This window comes from Macrotis lagotis, chromosome X (genome assembly GCF_037893015.1).
Source record: "Macrotis lagotis isolate mMagLag1 chromosome X, bilby.v1.9.chrom.fasta, whole genome shotgun sequence".
NCBI lineage: Eukaryota > Metazoa > Chordata > Mammalia > Peramelemorphia > Peramelidae > Macrotis > Macrotis lagotis.
In genome coordinates this window covers 696473175-696495424 of record NC_133666.1, presented here as the reverse complement: position 1 = coordinate 696495424, position 22250 = coordinate 696473175, and positions in this window count along the sequence as shown.

Genomic DNA, 22250 nt, shown 5'->3' with positions numbered 1-22250 from the left:
TGACATTCCAACACTCAAGGATTCATTCCTTTGGGCAGGGCAACATTGTGGAGATGAATCTCAGCTCACACACCGAATACCTGTCTGTGGACAAGTCCCATGCCTTGGTTTTCTCATATAACATAGTCATGGAAGGCCCCAGGGTATGGGCAAGAGAGGGCTAGCCGTTGAGCTTAAACCAGAGTTCAAGTCCCATCCAAGGGCAAATGTCTAACAACCAGCTCTCTGGAAAATTATCCAGGAGACACACTTTTCAGCTGAATCTGCATTATTCATGTTTTCTACATCACTTTCTTAAGTCTTGATGAACAACAGCAACAGCCACAGCAAAAGTAAATCAAGTCGAGCTCTGTAGCATTTGCCATTTTCTAAGGGGTTAAACTCTCAGCCTGAAAATTTAACTCTCAATTGGCACCAGCACTGCTCCCCTCCCCAGGCCCCTCTCTGACAAATACTGACCATTGACTCTTGGCAGGTAGTTTCCTTCTCTGACCCTCAGTTTCCTCATTGATAAAACTAGAGGACTGGACTTTTGGGCCTCTAAAATCCTTTCCTGTTCCAAATCCATGATCCTGGGATCCTATCACTTAATCTTTGGGGGCCCAGGCAACTCTCTAAGACTGCAAATTGTAAACGAGCTGCTGGTGTGCATCATTGGAGAGGATAATTGCCCACGTCGCTGAAATTACAGATGGGACTCCAATCTAAAAATGGGAATAATAATAACCTGTGGTTTCCACCTCTCAGGGCTGTTGTGAAGTTAAATGAGATGATGGAAGAACAGTCATATTGCAGCATCCGGCTCCAGCTACTTCCCCAATGCAGGGTCCCCAATGGGCAGCTGATGAGCCCCCTTCTCAGTTTTATCTTCAGTTCACCTGGGGCACCAGGGTGTCTGATACTGTCATTCACAAGCCCCCATCTGTTGACTTCCTCCCCAAATAAATCAACCAGGTGACATCAACAAGGCTTAACAAAAGGTCCTTTACTGAGAAGGACCAGAAAAGGACAGGACTCACAGAGGAAGTCTTCCTTTACAAACCCAAGGTTCCAGGAAGAGAGGTCTCAAGTGGAAGGCGCAAAGGTATCCAAACACTTGTGTGTAGGAAACATTGGGATAGAGATCATAAATCATCCCCTTGAATCTTATGCATGATTCTTAACTGATGAGCATTTTTTTTCCCTTGCCAGGACCAGCTTTGCTGTTATTTGTTGTTGTTCAGTCATTTTTCAATCTATCTGATTCTCCATGAATTCATTAGGGATTTTCTTGGCAAAGAGACTGGAGTGGTCTGCCATTTTCTTATTCAGCTCATTTTACAGATGAGGAAACTGAGGCAGGAAGTGTGAAGTGACTTGCCAAGGGTCATACAATGTCTGAGACCACTCTTCCTGATTTCAAACCCAATGCTTTATCCACGGTGCCAACTGGACTCAGTAAGAGCTACTCCTGGCCACAAGTAGATTCGCCAAGTCACCAAGCATTTTAGTATCTATTATGTACTAAGTACTGTGTACCTCACTGTGTTAAACTCTAGGGATACAAGGAAAAGCAAGACTGTGTGGGAATGGGGGGAGGATGGGCCACTGGGTGGGGACGATGGGGCAGGAGGGGAGCATGGTGGGGGAAGGAAGCTCAAAGCGGGGAGGAGAGAGAGATGACAAGTTTCTAGTGATACACCCAGCACTATTTGCTTTTCTCACAAATATAAGTAAGGAAATGGAACCTGGCCTTACTAGCTGGCAAACAACTCCCAGAGTTGGACCAGAGACATAACCAGGACTGGGCAACTGAGCCTTTGTCCCAAGGCAGCAGAATTCAACCTTATTAGAAGTATTTAAACTCCTTGAGCAGGCAGAATCAGCTGGGATTCAATACTTAGTTGCCAAGAATTATTGACTAAAATAGGAAACTGCTGATAGTATTTTGTGGGCTTGTCCAGAGTGGCAAAATTCTTAGGGTTTTGGGGCGAGCCTTCCTCTACATAAGTCTTACGGCATCATGCAGAGTCTCATAGCAACCAGCCTGGGACCTGTCTTAGAACCTTTCTAGCCCTGAGGGGGGGTCTGTCCTCTCCCAGGACTTTGACTTCCATAGACTCCCAACCAGGGCTCCGAATCCCTAAGGTACAAACCTCCCTTAGCCGCCACTCACCTGTATTGAAAATTTAAATCACGTGTAGCGCCCCCTGGTGGTCTTCAGTAGGCATGTTCAATCCCATTCTAGTGAGTCCATGAACCTCCCTACCCTCCAGAACTTGCAAAGCTATCCCTGGCCTGTTTCAGCATAATGACTCAAGAAGTTTTACTCTGTAACGAGGAAAAGTCTTAATTGGCTGTTGGATCAGAAACCCATGGATCTACTCAAAGGGCAGCGTACCCCTCAGGGCTCTCTTGCTTCCAACTTCAATGCACAAAATGGTTATTTGGAGATGCATCTGAGACAATCAGACAGTGGAGGAGCAGAAGTCTGATCCCTGTGCCCCAGCCCTGTACAGCCAGAAGTACACGAGCTTAGTGCTCAGCATGTGGAGGGGTTAATTAGCTGCCTTATTTTAAAAAAGAGGTTGAGCCTCAATGAGACTGGACTATCATCTCCCCACCTCACAGAAAGGATGGGGGAGTTTCAGAGAAACCTGGAAAGATTTGTCCAAACTGATGCAGAGTGAAGTGAGAAGAACCAGGACAATTTATAAAATAACACATTTTCACACAAACAGTTCTGGAGGATCAGAGCAATGACAGGGTTCGCTGGAGCACTTGGGATGAAGGCTGTTACCCACATCCTATCAGAGGATGATGACTTCAAGGTGAAGAATGAGACATGCAACTTTTTTCAATATGACAAATACACGGATTTGTTTAATCGCCCAAGCTAATTGGTAACAAGAATTGTGTCTTTCCCATTTTAGGGTGGGGAAGTGGAAGAGTGGGGAATGACTAGGGAAAGACATTATCAATGTTGCTTCCCAAAAAAAAGAAGAAAAGAAAAAAGGTCATTGAAGCATTTTTAAATGCCCAAGAGAGAACAGAAGGAAATACAAACAGAACCATTTGGAAAGAAACATGTTGAATTTTTTATATACTTTTCAATAAAAGAAAACCATACATAATATAGACTCACATTTCCCCATATTTCATGGATTCTATTTCTGTACTCCTCTGGATATAAGATTGCTTATTTAGGGAGAAGGTGCTTGTTCAGTTCAAATTTTTTTAAAAAGTTTATTGAAGAAATATTAATACCCTCTCTTGCAATGAATTGTTTCAGTTACTAGATTCTGTTCTAACCATTCTTTGATTGCTTATTGCTTATGTGCTGTGCACATCACCTAACATGGAAGCACCCTGAGCTCTCCGAGCACGTGGGTGAGCATAGCCTCCTTCACTGGTTGCTAGGCAGCATCTTTAACCCTGTCTAGACAAGGAGAGTCTCTCCTTTTTTGCATACTCCCTTCTTCTGCATTCAGAGGGTAAAGATCAGAGTTCATTCACAACTCAGCTACCATGAATCCAACAGGTGAGAGGGAAAGAGGCTTCCTTTTGACCACTTCTCTCCTTTTACCTGTGCCTGGTTTTTCTGGGTTTGGCCTGGGGTTTACACTGTGGAGATCTTGGAACCATGAGGCCACACTGGATGTTGCCACCAGCCACTCTGGCAGGGAAGCCCAGGGAAGCCTAGGACTAGAGCCCAAGGTGGATTTTAGTGCTGTGCCCATTAGGAATTGAACTAAGCTATGGATGTGGTCTCCACCTAGAGACTGAGGTGGTGGGGGAGAGGAGGGAAAGGAATAAGCCCCAAGTATTGGAGGAGTAAGCTGTCTATCTGTCAATACAAATAAATATTCCTTTGTAAAAACTCATTTGTTGGTGGTTAGATGGAACTGCAGGACAGAGGATCAGTCCCTACACCTGGACGATTTGCATTAACTGAAGGAGAGGTTGCCTACCTCAGATCTCCTACCCATCATCCATTTAGTCACTATCATGCTTTTCCCAAAATGCAGATCTGATCATGTCACCCCCCCCCCCCACTCAGTAAACTTCAATAGATCCCTATTGCTTCCAGGAACAAATACCAAAGTCTGCTTGATACTCAAAGACACTCATCACCTGATCCCTCCTACCTTTCTAGTGTTATGCCTTTCTCTTTTATCCATGACCCCAAGTTCCTGGCTGTACCATGAACAAGACCCTCCATCTCTCAGCTCTGGGCATTCTCTATGACTGTCCCCGGGGCCTGGAACATGCTCTCTCCTCTGCTCTGACCTCTGATGTCCTTTGCTTTCTTGGAGACCCAACTACACTCTCACCTACTACAAAAAGGCCTTCTCCATCCCTCTTAGTTCTTATACCCTCCTTCTGTTCATTATTTCCTGTTAATCTTGTATCTATCTTGTGTGAACATATTTGTTTACATTTGTCTCCCCAATTAGACTGTAAGCTCCTTGAGGGCAGGGATTGTCTTTTGCCCTTTTTTTAAAAGGAAAATGGGGTTAAATGACTTGCCCAAGGCCATACAGCTAGGTAATTATTAAGTGTCTGAGGCTGGATTTGAACTCAGGTCCTCCTGACTCCAGGGCCGGTGCTCTATCCACTGTGCCACCTAGCCACCCACTTTTGTCTTCTGTTGTATCACCAATGCTTAGCACAGTACTTGGCCTATATGACACTTAATAAATGTTCATATTTGATTGATTATTCACCTCTTCATAACAAGGCATTCCCCAATAGGTGAATACTAAATGAGACCATTGCATCTGAAGACTTTCCCCTTTGTATCTCACTGTCTCTGCCTGTAATCTCCACGGCTAATCTTGTAATGTTGGGGAGTGGGGGGTGGAGAGTGTCCCTTCAACAAAAGCTTTTCCTGACACTTTACTACCCCTTTAACTTTTGGGGGAGAACCCCAGATAAACCATTTCTATAATTAGCAGCTTTGTAAGTAACAACCTTCCCTGGAGTAGGCCGTCCAGGACCCTGCCAGTGAACATGAAAATTGGGGAACTTACCTCCTCTGTTGTGGAGTCTGGTAATCCCAGAACTATGAGCCCAAGGCAAGCCAGGATGGAGGGATAGGGGCAAGGTTCTGTGCACTTTGTCAGCCCCTCTAGCCTCAGGTCAGATGTGTAGGTGAGTCATAGTCTCACTAAGTTATTGGTCTAATTATTTTTAAAGCCCCAAATCTAGGGCTAGGGCACACCAGCAAACACACACACACACACACACACACACACACACACACACATACACCCCATGCACACACGCGCATAGACAATGCCAAGGCTTTTATTATAGAGGCAGCTAGGTGGCACTACAATGGATAGATCTCCAGAGTCAGGAACATTCATCTTCCAGAGTTCAGATTCAGCTTCAGAAACTTACCAGCGGTATGATCCTGGGCACGTCACGTCACGCTACTTGCCTCAGTTTCCCCATCTGTACAATGAGGAGGATATGGCCAACTATTCCAGTATCTTTGCTAAGAAAACCCCAAATGGGGTCATAGAGAGTCAGACACAACTGAAACAGCAACTTGCCATTGGGAAGGTTTTGTTTTTAGTCCGGCCCTGTGGTTTTCCCAGGGGTGATGCAGACAAGCACCTACCCTCCAATTTCCAGTTTCAGAAAGCTCCCCAGGCCCAGTGGGAAATGACTTGCCCAGGCTCTTACAGGCAGTTTGCATCAGAGCCAGGCCTTTCTGACTCCAAGGCAGCCCCCTATTTGTTAAACCATGACTTCTTCTCCTCAGGCAGATGAAGCGTTATTACCCAAGAACTGCAAAATGCCAAAGCTGGAAGGAAACATGGAAATCATTAACCCTCCAACCTCAGCCTCCAGTTAGTGGCCCCCTTGGCTTAGCAGCTCAGGCCAGGGGTTGTTTCGGGATGCTGGGGGGGCCGGGTAACGAGCACAGGGTGACACACACTAGTAAGTTTAATCTGCATCATTAACGTTTTCTGCAGCACTTCCTTAAGTCCAGACAATCAGCAAAACAGTAAAGCCAGACTTGATTTGAAATGCTTTTCGATTTCTAAGGTGGCGAACCTGAACAAGCTGCTCTCTCTAGCCTCTGTGCGCTCAGGCAGTCCTTCTGAGAGCAGTTAAGTGTGAGGAGGTACAACCCCCCCCCCCCCCATCACACACCAGACACCCTAGATCATATGTTGCTTTCGATCTAATTCGAGAAACCAGGCCTTTCTGGACACCCAGCTTTCTGCGTCTCCGCTGCTCCCTCCCCTCCCAGCTTGCAGAGAAACCCATATCGGCCCCCCAGAAAGACCAGGCACCTCCCTCCCTATAGGTAATCAATAGCTTTGTCATTCCACGCTGGGGCGGAAGTGTCCAGATCGGGGAAAGTCAAACACAATTACCCGGGAGGTCCCAGGCTATCCCTCCCATCCCGCCGCCCTTTGGGAGGACTTGGCCATCTTCATCACCATTTGGAAACAACGATCAAATCAATCCCACCCTCTACTGCTGGTCTGCTCTCCTGCCCACTTCCCCCAAACTCCTTTTCCTGGCTACCACATCCCTAGGAGAATGGATGCTCCCTGAGGGCAGGGCTGACCTGGCACAGTGATTAATGTTTTCAGTCCCGTCTGACTCTTTATGTTGCCATTTGGGTCTTTCTTGGCAGAGAAACCTTTTTTTCCCTCCAGTTCATTGGATAGATAAGAAAACTGAGGCAAACAGGGTTAACTGACTTACCCAAGGACACACAGCTAGTAAGCATCTGAGGCCAGATTTGAACTTAGAACGAGTCTTCCATGGTCTGTCCACCGAACCACTTAGCTGTCCCGGAACATAGTAGGTGCTTATTTAATGCTTTCCAGTGTTTGATCTAGTCCCACTCATTTGTGTACTGAGAGGAGGAGAGCAGAGGTATGTAATAAGGGGGGGTCGGGAGGGCCATTGAGAAGTTGGGAGGGAGGGAGAGGAGTGGAGAGAGAGAGGGACAGGGAAAGGAAAGAAGGAAGGAAGGAAGGAAGGAAGGAAGGAAGGAAGGAAGGAAGGAAGGAAGGAAGGAAGGAAGGAGGGAGGGAGGGAGGGAGGAAAGGAGGGAGGGAGGGAGGAAAGAAGGAAGGAAGGGAAGAAGGAAGGAGGGAGGGAGGAAGGAAGGAAGTAAAGATGGAAAGAAAGAAGGGAGGGAGGAAGGAAGGAAGGAAAGATGGAAGGGAAGGAGGGAGGAAGAAGGAAAGATGGGAGGAAGAAAGGAAGGAAGGAAAGATGGTAGGAAGGAAGGGAGGAAGAAGAAAAGATGGAAGGAAGGAAGGGAGGGAGGGAAAGAAGGAAGGAGGGAGGGAGGGAAGGAAGGAAGGGAGGAAGGAAGGAAGTAAAGATGGAAAGAAGGAAGGAAGGGAGGAATGAAGGGAGGGAGGGAGGAAGGAAGGAAGGGAGGAAGGAAAGATAAAAGGAAGGAAGGGAGGAAGGAAGGTGGGAGGGAGGAAGGAAGGGAGGGAGGAGGAAGAAAGGAAGGAAAGATGGAAGGAAGAAAGGAAGGAAGGAAGGAAGGGAGGGAGGAAGGAAGGGAGGAAGGAGGGAGGGAGGGAGGAAGGAAGGAATGAAGGAAGGAAGGAAGGAAGGAAGGGAGGAAGGGAGGTGGGAAGGAGGAAGGAAGGGAGGGAGGAGGAAGGAAGGAAGGAAAGATGGAAGGAAGGAAGGAAGGGAGGGAGGGAGGAAGGAAAGAAGGAAGCAAGGAAGGGAGGGAGGGAGGTAAGAGGGGAGAAGAGAGGGAGAAAAGAGGAAACATTTTTTAAGGATCTACACTAACATTTCAGAGCTCAGGCCTCAGAGCCTATTTTACAGCTAAAGAGAGGCATGGACTTTCTTTCCCAGTAGACTTGGGCCCAGACTAAATTGGAGTTTATATCCTGTCCTCTGACTACAGATCCAGTCTCAGTGGCATGGCAGGTGGGGTGTCCACCCAGGGTGGCAGTGGGAGCTGAACCAGGGCATGGTTGCCCCTAGGCCAGGCTAGCAAAGCCAAGCATTGAGATGGAGCAGAATTCTCCCTCCACACAGTCAACCCTTAGACTCTTAGGAGATCTCCCAAAGGTATCCCCTGTCCAGCTTCTGACCCAAGACCTGGCATTGTCCTTGGCATATGACAGGAAATCCTCCCTCCCACTCCAGAGGCCAGGGGAGTTGATTCTGGTTGATTAAGAATAGAGTTTAAAGGCTCAAGGGAAAAAATCAATTTGCCTGGTTTTGCTTCTGCCTATCAGTTCCATTCCAAATTGACTTTCCTAGCCTCTGGGAGAAAGGAATGAGAACCTGTGAGTGGCACCAGCACTGAGCTCCAGATCTGAAGACCTGGGTCTGAGTCTGCCACTTAGGGCCCTCTGAGCTTGGGAAGGCCCCTGGTTCTGCCTGAGCCTCAGCTCCCTCCTTTGTAAAAATCTCATGGGTCTGTGATCCAGAGGTGGATGCCCAGACACCCGGGGTCCCAGAGGCAGAGACATAATCCTTGCAGGTAAGGATGTCCCATGGCTAAGCCTGAAGGGGGATGAGCTGGACAGGCTCAGGACCCTGGGAATGCTCTTTATGATTGGTCTGTCACAGCTGGACTGGGGGGAGTAGGAAAGGTCTCTTGAAAGAGGTGGCACCTGCATTGAGCCTTGAAGGATGATCAGGATTCACAAAGGTAAAGTTGAGGCAAGAGACAAGATAGAGGGAGTGGGGCTGAGGCATCTTGGTGGGGAAACTGAAGAGTCACTATCAAAGCATATATAATAGGTGAAGGTGGGGAGTGGGTGAGAGAGACAAAAAGAGAAAGTAAGGGGGGGGACGGGGAGAGAGACAGAGAGACATGGCAGGGGAGAGGGTGGGGGAGAGAAAGAGACAAGGAGAGGCAGAGTAAGGGATACAGACAGGGAAGAAGGAAAGAGAGAGAGAGAGAGAGAGAGAGAGAGAGAGAGAGAGAGAGAGAGAGAGAGAGAGAGGAGAGAGGAGAGAGGAGAGAGGAGAGAGGAGAGAGAGACAACAGACAGAAAGGGAGAAAGAGAGGAGAGAGAGTGGGAGACAAAGACAAAGAGATAATGCAAGGAGGAAGGAGAGGGATAAAGAAAAAGAGAGAATGGGAGAAAGAGGCCGGGATAGGGAAGGAGGCAGAAACAGAGTGAAGAAGAGACAGAGAGGGAGATAGAGAGGGGAGAGACTCAGAGACAAAGACAGAGAGACAATGCAGGGGAGAAGAAGAGGGGAAAACAGAGACAAACACAGAGACAGAGAGAGGTAAAGAGAGAGGGAAGGGGAGGGGGGCTCAGAGAAGACCCTCAGGAGTTGCCACACTGAGCAGCTGGGGAGGTCACACAGGCCATGGGGAGGGGGGTCCTATCTTCATCCCAGGGCTTTCCCCAGGGGACCCAGGCATCCCCAGCAGGCAGCCAATGGCCTCCAGAGCCAGCATCCAGCTGGGCAAGGGGTGGACAAAAAACAGATGTCCCTGTGTGGGAATGGAAGCCCTTCTTGGGATGCTGGGGGAGGGGGCTGTTGAGTAGTGAAGTTTTCTCAGCCTCTACCTAATCCTCCTAATCCAAATTGGATTAATTCTATTTAGAAAGCCAGGGCAAGCTGCTTATATTAGATCAGAGCTAAGTGGATTAAAATGGACCAGAGCTTCCTGGGTGAGAGAAGATCTGTCCATCAGGAAAAAGAATTCCAAATTTTATTAAACAATTGTTAATTGAAAACAAACTAGGCCAATGATACGGCCTGTAACTTCTCAGAGACCGTGCCCAGCCTTGCGGGTTTGTAAAGATGGCTTCTGACGGGCATCCGTTGCCTGCTTTCCCTGAGGCTGAGGCTGAGTCCTGGCGGTGGGACCAGAGGGGAGGGGAAGCTGATCCTGGAGGTAGAGGAGCCAAGGGGGCTTGGGGCCACACAGGCCTAGGCCCCACACCCTGCTGGACTCTCCAGAATCCGGGCTTCCGCTACTGTTCCCGCCTCTCCCCCAATCCTCCAGTTACAGAGTTTAGAGATTCATCTTGCTTCTGTCTTGGACCTCTTTTCCGAATGCGGTTTTTACACATGAAGTAAGCCACACAGGATCACCAAGGAGACCAACAACGGCCCAACTGAAAATCCAGTGATCACAACATTTCTTTAGGAAACAGAATCCCAGATCCCATATTACAAAAGTAGTCCCTCTAAGGGAGAGAATGGCCAGTCTGCGCAGTCCCAGAGGAAATAGAGAAGCTGAGGCCTAGAGAAACCTATGATCTGGGACCTCGAACTGAAAGGGGCCTCAATGGCCAGTGAGTCTAGCTCTCTCATTTTTACAGATGGGAAAACTGAAGCTGGGGGAAGTTATGCAAGCAGCAGAGTTGGGATTCACACTGGTGTCCCACAACTCCAGATTCAGGTCTCAGGAGATGTCAGGGCTGTCAGAGTTGGAAGGGGCTTTAGAACAAGAGATGTTAGAGCTGGGAGGGATCCTAGAGTTTACTATTTCCAAACATGTCCTTTTACTGATGGGGAAACTGAGTCCCACAGCGATAACTTGTTCAAGAATACCAAGGGAATTGAAGACAAAGCCAACAGAAATCAGACCCAGGGCCTCCTGACTTCTAGGCAGTGCCCATGCTGCCCCATGATGAGTGAGATGGGGAAGAGCTGGGCCAGTTGTGCCAGGGCAGGATGATGTAGTCTCCAGAGAGTTTGAGTCCCACCTCATACTTCTTTGTCTCAAGGTGACCTTGGTCTAGTCCTTTCCCATTTAGCCTCAGGGCAACCCTGTGTAGCATTCAATAGGGAACTGACCATGGTCCAAACTTGGCAAATCTCCTCACAGAAGAAGCCTTCAGTGGGAGGACCCTGCTGAGGGCTGGTGGGAGAAGAAGAGGGTGCTGGGACCCAACCCAGCATGACCAGACCCTGGCCAGGGCTGCCTCCAATCCAACACTCACCACTCTCCTGTGCTCCATGTGCCAGCCCCTGCTGCTTTCTCAGCATTAAATAATTCACCTCCATGACCCCCTGGGGGATGAATGGGAGCTGGCAAGTGGAATTCTATTTAATAAAAATGCAAATAAACAAATGAATTGGAACACTTTAAAGAACCCTGACTCTTCAAGACAGAAAAATGACTTGGGAGGGAGGAGAGGAGCAGGGAGGAGAGGAGCAGGGAGGAGGAGGAGAGGAGGGGATCAGAGACAAGGTGTGAGGAGGAGAGAGGAGGAGAGAAGGGGAGAACTGGGGACTGGAAGGGAGAGGGGAGAGGGAGAAAGGGAAAAAGAAGGAGGCCACAGTGGAGTGAAAATGGGAGAAGAGGAAGAAACCAAAGAGATAGGGGGCTGGGGGGGGGTGATCAAGAAAAGAGGGGAGGGGGAAAAAGGAGGAGAGGGCTCTTTGAATCAGAAAAAGGAGGTCCTCTTTTCCCCTTTCCTTCCCTTCTCTCCCCTTCCCTCCCCCCTTCTCCTCACCCTGGTCCAGACTCAACCTTCAGCTGCCCATTGGACATTACAACCCAACATCTTACTTGGAGGCATCTCAAAGCCAAATGTGTCCAGAACCCAAATCATTGCCCCCAAAGCTGCTCATCTTCCTTCTGAGGAAGCTTCCACTCACCTAAGCTTACAAGCCCAGTGTCCCCCTCAGTTCCTAATGTCACCTCTCCCCTCCATCTGTCACTATCCTTTTTTACATTCACCACATCCCCTTCTCTCTGATACTAAGGGCAGGACCTTGGACAAGTCCCTTCCCCATGCTGGGTCTCAGTTTGCCCCTCTGTCAGGCGAGGAAGCTGGACCAGTGGACCCCAAACCCTTCCAGATGCCCATGAAGCATCTCAGGTATAATCTTGGGAAGCTGAGTCACTGACCCTTTAAAGTTGCTTTCAAGAAAGGGCTCCACAAGCCCTGTAGCCTTGAAGGAAGGAGGTTTCCTGGTACCTCTGAGCATCCTAGATCAAAACTCCTGTGATTCTATGGCTTGGGGGGGGGGGGGGTCTGAGAGTCCATGGGCCAGGCCAATCTGGCCTCTTCCAGATGGGGGAAGGGTCATCCTGGGGAGGGGGCTTCCAACTGTTGAGGCACCCTCCATGCTTCTACTGGCCCCTGGGGCAGAGAGGCTAGAGAATGGGGCCCCACTCTTTGGAGTGGGGAAGGCCCAGGCATCCCCTCCCCCTACCTCAGTCTCTCCTTTTCTGGTCCAGCCCAGTGTTCAGTCCTGTACTCTGTAGCTTCCCCCAAGCTTCCCATTCTTATTTTGACTTTCTATCTGATACCCTCCCCTCCTCGCCTCAGACTCTCTTTTTCTGGTCCAGCCCAATGTTCAGCCCTGTGCTCTGTAGCTGCCCCTAAGCCCCCCATCCTTATTTTGGCTTTTTATCTGATACCCCTTCTGGCTAGGATGATAAATTATTTATCTTCTGCAGCTCAGTCTTTCCTCCTTTTACTGTCTAATAAAACTGGAGAGAGATAAATCTCCCATGGGTCTCAGTTTGACGTAATTAGGAGCAGGGATGGTCAGGAGGGTGGGCTGGTTCATTTTCTACTTCACATTCCTAGTGGGCTTTCGGGTCTGCAAAGCACTGGTCTTGTAAGGTTGGCAGGGCAAGGGTGACCCCTGCCAATTTATAAAGGGAGAAACTGAGACTCAGAGGCACTAAGGGGATTGTCATTCAGACTGTAAATGATGGAGGTGGGATTTGAACCCGGGGAAAGAGAATGGATGAATAGATGGAGAGAGAGGAACCTCACAAAGACCTCATCCCAGGAAGGCAGGTAGCTCAGGACTCACAGAGTAATGCCCCTGGCTGCAGGTGGGAGGCCTGAGGATGAGGAGCAGTCACAGTGCCCTCCTCCCCCCAAAACACACCCACTATTAAATACATAATTCAGGTGGCAGCATCCTCTGAGTTGATTACATTTCAATTCCTATGATGAGGGAGAGAAGAATGGAGGGGAAGCGACAAGTCATCCCTTTGCAGGTGGGTACCAGTGTGGGGGCCGGAGCTGTAAAAGATGCTTGATCGCATCTCAGGGATCCATCAGGTTGGGGAAGCGACCTAAATCAGGAGCCGTGGCAGGTGGGAAAAAATCTCCACCGCTGCTCGGCTATAAATCAAGGAGGTCGCCTGGGAGAGGAGGACCAGAATAGGGGAATGGGGGAGACAGAACCAGACAAGGTCAATGGAGGAGACACCAACACCCACACCTGGGGCAGAGGCCAGTGGGGCCCTCAGGTGGGAAGGAAGAGCCTGGGCTTGGAATGTTCAATTCATGAGACACAAGGATCTCGGGGGGTGTCTGCTATGAGCATCTGGGTGAGGGGTCACTACAAGCCCAGGGTCACGTGGGGGCCTGTGATAAGCACATGGATCTTTCAGGGCTCTACTGTAAGCAGATGGGTTCACAGGGTTCCTAGTGCATCTCTGGATCTCAAGAACCTTCTGTAAGAATCTGGAGTTCAGAGACCTGCTATGTGAGTAACTTGTCAGGATGGAGGTTGAGAGGGAAGGAGGGCATGGCAGGGCTTAGTGCAAGCAAAGGTACAGAGGTGGGATACCACAGATAACAGGAGAGTAGTGAAAAGCAAAATTGGAAAAGTCATGGAAACTAGGGCAGAGCAGGAAGAATCTGTGAGGACCCACTTGAAGGAGCCTCATATGAGCATGTGGACTAGCAAACATGCAGCCCATGGAAGGCTGGGATGAGACTAGACTCTATATCCCTGAACCCTGGTTTTAGAGGTAGAACCTGAGTTCAAATCTGGTGTTGATTGACCTTGGGTCTCAGTTTTCCCATTTGTAAAATATGGGGAGGGGAAGGAGTTGACTTAGCTGGCCCCAGAGGGCCCTTCTAACTCTATTGATGATATTTGTCTTTTGTTCTAGAAGACCATGACATTGGGGAGGTGACGCCATGACATCATGTGAATTGGCTTGGGGGGGGGGTGCTGGGCTAAGTCATGGGCCTCACCTTCTCCATGAGTCATCTGGGTCCAGTGTCTAGATATGAATCAAGGCATGGGAGATGGCCCTGAATGAGAGGCAATGGGGTTAAGTGACTTGAAAAAGGTCTGAAAGATAGTAAGTGCCTGAGGGCAGATTTGACCTCAGATCCTCCTGATTCTGGGGTTATGTGCTCTATCCACGGTACCACCTGATGCTATGTTCCAACCTGTTACCTTGGACAAGTCACTGCCCCCCCCCAGGCCTCAATTTCCTTGTCTGTTTTATGGAGTTCAACCAAATGGAATCAGAGATTCTTCCAACTCTGCCCTAGTTCTGTGATACCCCACTGCACCTTTGTTTGTATTAAACCCCAAGCCTGCCATGCCCTCCTCCACTTCCCACTCCCATCCTGCTAAATCCAATCCCAATGCCTCCTTCCTGGGTTCCTACTCTAGTGATGATCTCCCAGGGCCTTTGGGTGGTCCTCCTCCTATAAGACTATGGACTTCCCTAGCACTGGGTTAGTTCTATGAGCTCCCCAGCCTCCTTCAAAGCTCAACTCAAGGTGAGTCTTACTTGGGGCTTTTCCTTCCCCTCTCCCTTCACCACCCCCCCATCCACTCCCCCACAGATACCCCTTCCCCGCTCCCACAAGTTATTTTGCATTTACTGGACAATAGAGACAACCTGGCCAAAGGACCAGGACCAATTGGGTCCAAGATCCTGTTCTGACTCAGGCCATGTTGCCCTGGGCTGGTCACTCTACAGCCCGTCCTCTCAACATATTAGGCAAAAGATAGTAGAGGAGGTCCAACCTGAACCAATAGCCCCCTCCTCCTGGAGTTCCCTCAAAGGGGTGCCCTCATAGGTGGGATCTTCGCCCTACTGAGTGAGCCAAACTGCAGTTTGGTCAAAGGACCCTGCCTGCTCTGAGCACTCATAGAGACACACTATTGATATCAATAAATTCTAAGCTCCCTGAAGGCAGGCACCAGTTCACAAATGGCCTCTGGAGCCACAGTAGTCCATCTAGTCCCTGGGCCACAGCAACCCTTAAGAACCAACTGAAGTTGCTGTAGACAGGAGCCTCTTAAAGAGGCTATTCTAGCCCATTCCCTTCATTTTCAGAAGGGGAAACTGAGGCCCAGAGAGATAAAGATATAGGTTTGAAGCCTTTGAGAAAGAAGAAACCTTGGAGGTATTTGGTCTAAACCCCTCATTTTAGAGGAGGAACTTCAGGTTACCAAGGCAGTGAACATCAGTTTCCTAATCCAGTGTTCTCGCTACCAAAGTCATATAGTTGGAATTCTAACCCAGGACCTGAGACCTCAAATGGCACCTCCCTCCCAGGGCTTCTGGGAAGCTCAAATGAGGAGCACGTTCATAGAAATATGGACTGTTATTAAGATAACAGTGATACCAGAGACCCCATTAACTCATCAGATCCAGGATTGTGGCTCTTTGGGGGAGGGGGCTAGACATCCAAGCCCCAGTACCATGGTCAGCAGCATGGCTATGAGGGTCCCGGTCATGGAACTGAGCTGAGAAAAGCCCAGGAGCTGAGAGTGATGGGCTACCCACTGGTCCCTCCATGTGGCAGATCAGGCAACAGTGTAGACATCTACACCTGAGCATCAATACCTCCCACTCCACGTGGGTTCATCTTTCTCCTGTGCAGAGTACGAATACTCACATACAAACACACATACATGTTCACATGTGTGCTCACACTCACAGACACATGAACATACTCACTGGCCATTGGCTTTCCAGTCCAGAAGTTGGGTCACTCAGTAGTTGGTAATGGTGGCAGCGGCAGCCCCCAACATTAGTGGCCCCACATGTTCTCAGTTAGTCACTGGTCCCCAAAGCTAAGGAGATGTTGGGGGAGGAGCAATTTGGTAAAGTCCAGGAATCTTTAGACATTTAAGGTAAGGACTGAGAGGGCCCAGGCTAAGAAGAGGTGCCACTTAAATCCTCCATGATCTCATTGGCTCTTCAGAAGCAGCCTAGGAGGCAGATGCTGTTGGGGCCCCCAATTACCTGGGAGGGCCCTGATGCTCAGATGTGTCCAGACCTGCACACTGAGGGGGAGAGGCTATGGGACTTGAACTCAGAGCTTCATGACTGAGAAAGCAGAAGAGAAAAATCTCCGCCTCAGAACAGGGCATGTCGGGACTGGGAGGGGCCTTGGAGCCATGGAATCAAGCCAAAAGATCCAACTCTGAAAGGTGGTCATCTAGCCTTTGCCCGAAAGTCTCTGGTGATAGGGAGCTCACTACTTTTCTGGGCAGCCCATTGTAACTATGGGAAGCTTTTCCTTATCTCAACCCTAAACACTTGACTTTACTCCCAGTCTTTCCCCAGGGGCTGAGCAGGGTCAGACTGATGCCTCTTCTAGAGGACAGCTCTCCAAATGAAGAGTCATCATTTCCCTCCTCACCTGGTCCTTCTATAGATTTAAGAGACCAGAGTTTCCTCACAGTCCTCCATGGAATGACCTAGAAGTCTTTTACCATCTTTGGACAGCGTCAGGAGACTGGGGTTCAGATCTCAATTCTGATAAATGTTTCGGTACATCAGTTTATTCATTTGAACGACTGGGTTAGCATGCCTGCACTATTGACCTCACAGGAGGTGTGGGGAAAGAACTCTGTGATCTCTCAAAGGCTGTGGGCATGATTTTCACCTTCCTCATCATTATCACCAGGAGGGAAGAGTCTTTTCTTCTTTCCCAGGATTACACTCACTATGTTTAACCACTGGATCTTCCTACCTCCTCTACAATCTATGCAAGACAAATTGTTAAGTTTAATCTGCATTGTTAAGATTTTCCAAGGGAAAAAATGACTTTCTTTAGGCTAGATAATCAGCAAAATGACAAATCAAGCCAGTTTTATAAAATTGTCATTTTTCAAGTTGCAAATGCCCACACTGAAAATTTAACAATTGACTCTCTGAAGCTGGTATGTCCCCTAGTTTCAGCTCAGGAGCTAATTCTTTCATAAAATCTTGATTAGAGAAGTACAGGAAAGATCCCAAAGGATTTTATGTTAAGAAGCTGAAAGGGGTGGTTAATGAAATTCTAGAAAAGGAAGCAGTCATCACCGAGAATTAGTCTGACTTCATTAGGAACATATCGTATCCAACTAACATTATTTCCTTTTCGGTTCAGTTCAGGGGACTGCTAGAGATATTACTTACATAAAGCATTTGACAAAATCTCTTGGGATACTCTTCTGGGAAAAAAAAATGGAAATTTGAGGTCTCTAGTGGGATGTCCTAGGGAATCTGTGCTATTTAATCTTTTTTTTAAAACCAATAACTCAAACAAAAGCAAAGGTGGCATGCTGATCAAATTTGCTGATAAAATGAAATCAGGATCCAAAAATTTGGCTGTTAAATCTCTAGAAGGAACATGTGAGGAGGGAAATGATGGCTGTCTTCAAGACAACATTGAAGAGAAATAAATAGGCAACTTGGTTAAGTGGATAGAGACATGGCCTCAGAGGCTAAAAGATCTGGGTTCAGGTTTTGCCTTTGATACTTGCTGAGCATGTGACATCATCATTTAATTGGTTGTAATGTAGCTTTTCAGTGCCTCCAGGCAAAGGTCTAAAACTAAATTGCTGAGAATCTGCTGATCTGCCTCAGGTAAAGGAACTTTCCTCATCAGGAATTCCCTACTGATAGCGACAAAAGCGTAGGTCCTAGTCAAGCAAATATAAATTACATTCTTGGGTTCAAAAAAAATCAGCTTCCCTAGTGTAAGATTGAAAAGATGCATGTAGACAGCATTTCATTTGAAAATGATATTGCAGGGTTTAGTAGACTTAAAATTCAGGAAAAAAATAAACAAACAAACAAATAAACCAAAACAACCAGACAACGACGCTTGCCTGAAATGGTGATGGGCTTCTTCTGAGAGGAATGACCCCTTCCCCAGGCTGACCACAACCGCACTCAGCTCTGGACACCACAAGTTAGTCAAGACTATAAGAATCTGGAAGCGTCCGTTGAATGGGTGAGGGGGCAACTGGACTGAGCTCAAAAGAACTGGGGGTGGTTGGCCCATCTGGAGAGGGGCCAATGGGAGAAGTATGTCACTGTTTGTCTTCAAGGATTTGGTGGGATCCAATTTGTTCCGTTTGACTCCAGGGATGGAATTAGGAACAATATCTCTATTGCTGCAAACGGTTCACCTATCAGGTCCTGTCAACCAAAGGATGGGCGGATGATGGAGAAAGTGGCATTAATATGATGCCTACTGTGTTCTGAGAATCATGCCAAACACTAACACTTGACAAGTATTGTCTTGCTCGATCCTCCACACCAACGTCCCCGGGTAGGTGTTGTTATTATTCCCATTTTATGGATGTGGAAACTGAGCCAGGGATGACTAAGTAACTTAACAGAATCACTTCCCTTAGCTGGGAAGTGCCTGAGGCTGGATTTGAACTTAGGTTTTAGTGACTCCAAGCCAATGGCGCTAACCACTGCAGCACCACCTAGCTGCTGTTTCCTACATTCAAGTCTTCTTTCCCACTCTCTGCCTGATGGACCCCGGGATCTGGAGAGAAATTCAAATCCTGCATTTTATAGATAAAGGAGAAAAGGCAGTTAGCCAATGTCATATAGTAAGAAGGAGTAAGACTGGGATTGGAATTTATGCCCCCTGATTCCACCCCACACACCCAGAACAGAGAACAAGATTTTATACATATATATATATATATATATAATATATATATAATATATAGATATATAAATAATTCATATATTTATTATTTTAATTAATTTAGTTAGTTAATATTATATAAACAGTAGATACTTCATAAATGTTTGAGGAATGAGGCTAAACTGCCTTGAATTGAGAGTTCACTGGGAGCTCATGAGACTTTCTTAGCTAAGATGCATAATACCCCCTTGGATCATGGACTCTCCAACTGTCCCTGTCCCTAGAGGGTCCATTCAGTAGAACGCCCTCCCTCCTTATTTTACAGAGGAAATAAAAATCCTGGTGGGTTTTGCCAAGGCCACTCTGGTAGTAATTAACAGAAGGAGGATTTGGACTTCTGTCTCTAGTGGCAGCCTCTGCTCAGGGTCAGGCTGCCACCATCCTGCCCCCTCTAGGCATCCCCTGCACTCCTGCCTACCAACTGTAGAAAAACCAGGTGGCACTGCAGCAGATAAGAGCACAGGGAAGATGAGTTCAAATCCAGTCTCAGACACTCGGTATCTAGGTGAACCTGGACAACTCAATTTATGTGTGTCTCCATTTCCTCGACTGTAAAAAGGAATAATATAGAGTTGTTCTGAGATAATATTTGTACAGCATTTGGCAGAGTGGCAGGCAAATAGTAGGAGCTGAATACGTACTTATTTTCTTCCCCTATACAATCTAGCAACAGTGCCTGGACATATTCCATGGTGATGGGTCAAAGTCTGATGACTTGGCTTTAGGAATGACACTTGGGGATCAGGAGAAGGAGCGAGGGTGGCGCATTGAGTTGGCAGTCTTAAGGAGGATGCGTATGCTCCTTCCCATGCCCTGATCACCCCATCCTAGTCACACCTTTGATCTCTATAAAGTTCCGCACAGACTGGTGCATGTAATAGAGTTTTAATCATTTTGGTCGGATGGAAATGAATTCAAGGAGATATAATAACAGAATCACAGAACATTAGAAGGGCAAAGCTTATGTTCAGCCCAGCTCCTCCATTTTTCAGAGGGTAAAGATGAGGACCCCAATACTAGTGACCTCCATTTCTATTCAGGCTTTTCTTACAGCCACTCTGTATCATAGGAATTATCAACCCATTTAACAGAGAAGCAAACTAAGGGTCAGAGAGATGTCATTACTGACTTGGAGTCACACAGCTCATGCCAGAACCTATATTTCCATCGGAGTTTCTTCACTCAAATTCCAAGCCTTCCCCCTAATATCACAGGGTCCTCCATCAAGACATGCTGATGGTGCCACTGTCCTCCTTGAGGAATAAGGGACAATGGTAATATCTATGGAGTCCAAGGTGCATATCTTATGCCTTTTCCCAACCCATGACTGTTGGGATGGTTCTGAGCTGTCCAGAATGAGGATTCAGCTGGGAGGCGGTAGCTGGGGCATGGTGTCAGGGGTAGCTTGTCTTTTCCAAGTCATTGGAATCTGAGTGACCTATGAGCGGGTTGGGAGTAGTGAGAGGGGGAGACCCTCAAAGAATGTTTCTCTGGCTCGGCCAAGATAGCTCGTAGAGCTCTAAGATGGCAGAGGAAGAAAGAAAAATCACTTCAACTAGGGCCACACGTGGGGACCAAGTAGCACTTGAACTGGGCCTTGAAAGACAGTCAAGGTTTCAGTAGGAGGTTTCAGAGGGGACCCTTGGCCTTTCAGGTTCCACTGGATCAGAGGGAGGCCAGAGCCAATTTGCTGACTGGCCAGGCAAACACACTCTCTCTCTCTCCCCCAGGACCCAGTTATGCTGTCTCAGGAAGGACTATGATCCGCCTGTCACACTTCACCAATTGGACTCAGGTCTCAGGGGGTTTTCCTTAAGGCTGAGAGTGTGGAAAACACAAAGTCCTCCCTTAATCCTCTTCCTCAGCTGCCTCAGCACTCTGAGGCCCTTGGACTCTCAGAAGCCAAACATGTCAGAATTGAAAGGGACCTTAGAACACAGAACTGTGGAGTGTGAAGGGACTGCAGATGCCATATCATGTAACTTGGAGCCTTTACCATTGCCAGAAGGAGAAGATCTGGCCCTAGCTTGAAACCCCCCAATGAGAGGGAGGCCTTCCTTGCTGCCCCCACCATTGGAGGGCAGCCCCCCTGATGGGAAGTTCCTATTATCATCCAGGCTAAAGCTTCCTCTTTGCATTTTCTCCTTGTAGGGGGTCAAACAGAGCAATCCTCAGGCAGCTTCCACTGGACAGCCCTTAAAATAGCTGAAGACAGCTCTCATGTCTACTTTTCCTCATTCCCTTTCTCTTTTTCCTATCAGTACTAATGCACCAGGAACTCTAGTTCCTTCCTCAGCCCGATTGTCCTCCTCTGGACACTCCAATTTATCAGTGATCTTCTCCAAAGTGAATACAAGCCTCCCGATGAGGTTTGACCAAGCTTTGATAGCAGGACTATCCCCTCCTTAACACTTCTATAAGTCAGCCTAAAATGACTTAATTTCTTGGTTACCTTATCTACCTTAGCTGATTTGTCTTATCACATGGGTCTTCTTAGACCCCAAGATCTTTTTCAGACAAATTGCTACCTAATCCTGCTTTCCCCATCTGGTACTTGTGAAGCAGAATTTTTAAAGATTCCAAGTGTGAGATTTTATATTTGTCTATTTTCAGTGTCAGTTTGCTAATTCCAGTTCAGTGTTTGAGGCTGTGGAGATCTTTTTTTTTTTTTTGGTCTTTCAGTGTGTTAACTATTGTTCCCAATCCGGTATAATTGGCAAATGTGATAAACATGCCATCTATGCCTTTATCTAAAACAAGTAAGGGCTAAGTATAGATCCCCGAGGCACTTCCCTGGAGTCTGTTTTCAAATTGACATGGAGTCATTCATGACCTCTTTGAGTCTAACCATTCCACCAGTTCTGAGGGCACCTAAGTGTACTAATCAGCAATTAGTGGGCATTATGCATTGCCTACTATGTGTCCTCTAGCCCACATCCTTCCATATTCTCCATACAAACTGAAAGACAATGAAACAGCTAAAATCTTTCTCTAGCATCCCTTGAAGAGCCCTGTCAGCAAGGGAAGTGACATTAGTCTGGTAGGACCTAGCAAGGACCTACTTGGAGGCTCTTTGTGATCATCATGAGAGCTTCATTAACTGTTCTAGAATCTCACCAAATTTCCCCTTGGCCTAATCTTCTCCTTTACCATCTTGGCTCGGGAAATCATTGTTTAGAGTTGGTAGAGACCTCTGTCTTTCTATTGAATGTCTTTTTACCTCTTCAAAAAAAAGGAGAAATATCTCATTCTCTTGGATAACCTGCAGAAGGACAATGGTTACCCTTTGAGCATGGAGAATAGTCATTTAATTGTGGGGAAAATTCCCTACACATCCAAAGCAGTCTGTAAAATTCTCCTAGTACTCTATACTTCCTGGAAATGAGACCCCTAGTTCTTCTCTGTCTCAGTAACTCCCCCAGAAAATTGCTGATGTCCTCGGTTCCAAAGTTGAATCTCTTTCCCCAAACTAGCAAACATTTATCAGGTACCTACTATGGGTAAAGCTCTGTTCTATGTGCTGAGAATTCAAAGACAACATTGAAAAACATTACTGCCTTCTAGAAATTGCATTCGGCTAAGGGGAATGCAAAATATACTCAACAGGCATTG